Source organism: Nematostella vectensis, chromosome 6 (genome assembly GCF_932526225.1).
Source record: "Nematostella vectensis chromosome 6, jaNemVect1.1, whole genome shotgun sequence".
Taxonomy (NCBI): Eukaryota; Metazoa; Cnidaria; class Anthozoa; order Actiniaria; family Edwardsiidae; genus Nematostella; species Nematostella vectensis.
This window is the reverse complement of record NC_064039.1, coordinates 16,010,823-16,014,297: the sequence shown is the minus strand read 5'-3', so window position 1 is coordinate 16,014,297 and position 3,475 is coordinate 16,010,823. Positions and strand designations below refer to the sequence as shown.

Here is a 3,475-nt window from a genome sequence, read left to right as displayed (position 1 = left end):
CGATATAAATTTTCTAGCATTACAAGACAATGTAAGGCCCGAGATTTGAAATATTTTCCGCCATAACTTTCCGCCTAAAATTGCCCAAAGGTCGAGAACTAGAAGTTTTTTTTTCAAATAACAACAAAACGCCGTTCGGTAGAAATATAACAGTGACTACTCAGCCTAAGAATCTTGAAAACAAATTAGTCTTTGGAATTTAAAACTTGAAAAACCGCGAGTTTAAACAAACTCATGAATGGGTAGAATGAGGATGCGCTCCGGAAATGGCATGAACTCAGGAATGCCGCCGAGATGAAGGTTTAATGCTGAGGAATCGTAGGATTCTTATAGGGAAACTACCTATAACCTGGCCTCATTTGAATCACTTTCGAAAAAATACTACCAAGTTAGCAAAATTATACGAGTAAGTTATACCCCATTTGAGGAATGGAAAAGACAGACGAGTCCGCCACATTGCACGCTAGCGCACGGAAAAATCTCAAATCACTCTGTTGGCGAGAAATGTAAAAAAAAAAAAAAACAAGACAAGAAGACGATTTTAACATACATGGAAATAGTTTAACCTTTTAGTGTATCATGCTGTGGTGTTTACACGTTTTAAAGTAACTGGAATTATAAAAGAGTGACCGTCTACATAACTAGATCAAATCACTCTGTTGGCAAGAAATGTAAAAAAAAAAACAAGACAAGAAGACGATTTTAACATACATGGAAATAGTATAACCTTTTAGTGTATCATGCTGTGGTGTTTACACGTTTTAAAGTAACTGGAATTATAAAAGAGTGACCGTCTACATAACTAGATCTGACACGAAAGTTTATTCATCACACAAACCTCTCGACCCGATCGAGTCAATCTGCGAAGGCCGGAGATTGCGTACCTGCGAATGTTTGAGTCCTTTGGTTTATCTATTCCGTGGTGTTTTCTGTTGTGAGCCCCAAATAACTTGAGCAGAAAGAAGTGAGACCGCCCCCAATCTTGATCCTATAACAGAAACACAGCTTAGCTTGTTCATGACATACTTACTCGGATTTTGTTTGATAGAAACGGCAGAAATCAATCTAAGAAGACGGTGATCGCATACCTTGAAATAGTTGCGCCTCGTGGTAATGTTCATACGTGATTGGAGCCGCAAATTCTTGTATTGAATGGGAAATAGCCCGTTTCTGCATCTATTTTCCCCACGCTACAAAGGTCGGTGTCGAGCAGTCAAGCAGTACCATGCGGCTGAAAGGCCCGGATGATATAGAGGACTGGGGGCAAGTAGCGAGGATGCCTGACCATTTACTAACCAAAACACAGCATAGCAGGGCATTAGGGTGAATGTAGCGAGGAGCGAAAAACAAGGCGGTGGAGGGGGGAGGGGAAGGGGCGAGAGAGAAGCGAAAGGTTGGAGAAGACGTTATTCCTCAACCATTTTGGAGCTGGCATTTACAGAACAGACTCACAGGGCGTCCTCTCGCTCCCTTCTCTTCTCTGCCACCGCACCGCGCCTGTGAGACTAAAATAGCACCCAGTTTTTTGTGAGGAACTTTAATTGATCCTCATTTTAAAATAAATATGACCTCCCTTCACACCTGAAAGCCTTCCCTGTTAAACAAAGCATAAATTTATTTTGCTAATTTTGCTGTATCAGTTGTCTATCAGTTATCTATATAGTTATCTCTATATAGTTATCTATTTTAATAATAATTGCAGTATTTATAGAACATGCAATCTTTATATGTTTTACATATGGTGCCGTTTTTGTGGGTGGTGGAACATGATGCATAATGAAAGTGCAGGGAAGGGGGGTTCTACACAAGTTCATGCTGAAAAAAGTCATGCTGGCTCCGCTCTTAGGCAGTGCCTAAATCTTTATATTATAGATTGATAGGTAGATATTGCAAATTTATCTCGAATAACGCAATGAATAAATATATAGATTTAGGCACTGCCTAAAAGCGGAGCCAGCATTTAACACCTTTTTGTGTTGACTGATAGGGGTAGTTTTAGGGGGATTATGGTGTCTCTAGAATGTTTTTTTAATGAGATTAAAAATATGTCAAATTCTCCTGACATGTTTTTATGAATTGCATTGGCCCCTCTGAATGGATCAAGCAAGAACTCATTCAATAATATTAAATATGCAGTGTGAAAGTTAACAAAATACTGAAACTTGGTGTAAAAAAGGCTGTCAAAGTTCAAGGTGTCTTAGTTGACGAGAATGTTTTTTCAAGAGTCTAATGGTCAATTCTTTTTTTTTCTTTTATAGAAATTCCACTATGTATATTTTTATCAAAACACCATTCTAACAAGCTTGACCTTGTGAAGAATATATCAAGGATGTAACAGCATTCCAAAGATTTAGATGCCATACTGTAGTTCAGAGGCGGATCTAGCTTTTTGCCAAGGGGGGGATTTAGCCCAAAAATGTTTGTCATTATTTTACCTTCGTAACGACTTGGAATGAAAAGATACACTGAAAACAATAAAAAAGAAAGCCCAAGGGGAGGTTTAAACCCCTTCCCCCCCCTAGACCCACTACTGTTGTTTTCATGTACCACAACTGATTATTCAGAAGAATATGTTGAAACTAAACTCCACAAATATCCCTACTGTCACGCATTACATAATTACATAATGGTGCACCCACCCTTTGGCCTGTTGGTTTTAGAAACCCTGGATCCACCCATACTGGCTATTCAAAAATGAATGCAATGGAGGCAAATCCTAAATTGAAATGAAAAGTGCTTAATTCTAATTTCAAACCAAACCATGTTTATTGACCTATGTTAGGGTAAGAGAGAAATAAATATAACAAAAAGTCAATGGGGAGAAGAAAAGGGAGAAATAAATGACTCTATTTGAAATAATGTGACTCTACTTTAAAAAAAATAAAAAACAATAATGCAATATTAGCTTAAATGAGCATATTCCAAACATTTTCTCCTTTCTATTTACCTATAGGTTTGATATAAAACTGTTTTCTTTACAGATTTATTATTGAAAAAGCACAAGTTTGATGTTGTCTTTTTACATAATTTAAGTACCTTGCTCCCAGGGAGAGGGGGGGGGGCTTCGAGAAACGGGAGTTTGAGATACATGGGTGCTCGACAGCATAATCAATTTTAACCCTAAGGGACAGCACTAAGGGCGTGGTCAACAACAATTCTTACCTCTAAGAGATAGCAGATTGGTGTGGTCAGAGGAATTTTTAACCCTGAGAGATAGCATTAAAAAAACTATGCTGGTTTTAATTTGCTGATGGATTCTATATTGTTATTTTACCCACAATAAAGTCGAAAGTATTAACAGATCAGTTGACTTGTTGTTTATTGTAAAATACATTTCAAGCGATTGGGTCATCACTTAGCGTGAGACACCCTAAAAGATAGCAGAATCGGAAAAATCCTCCTCCCTGGGTGTGAAAACCCCTAAAAGATAGCAGAATCGGAAAAATCCTAAAACACACCCTAAGAGATAGCAGTT

The 3,475-nt window shown here is 37.9% G+C and overlaps 1 long non-coding RNA gene across 1 annotated transcript; it reads right to left on the bottom strand.

The window, feature by feature from the left end:
• Nucleotides 1-553: 553 nt before the first annotated feature.
• On the bottom strand, nucleotides 554-1,222 carry LOC116616188. The gene is made up of 2 exons (XR_007311900.1): nucleotides 1,089-1,222; nucleotides 554-988 (listed from the first exon to the last, which is right to left on the bottom strand). It is a non-coding gene; the product is annotated as an uncharacterized LOC116616188 (long non-coding RNA).
• Between the last annotated feature and the right edge of the window lie 2,253 nt (nucleotides 1,223-3,475).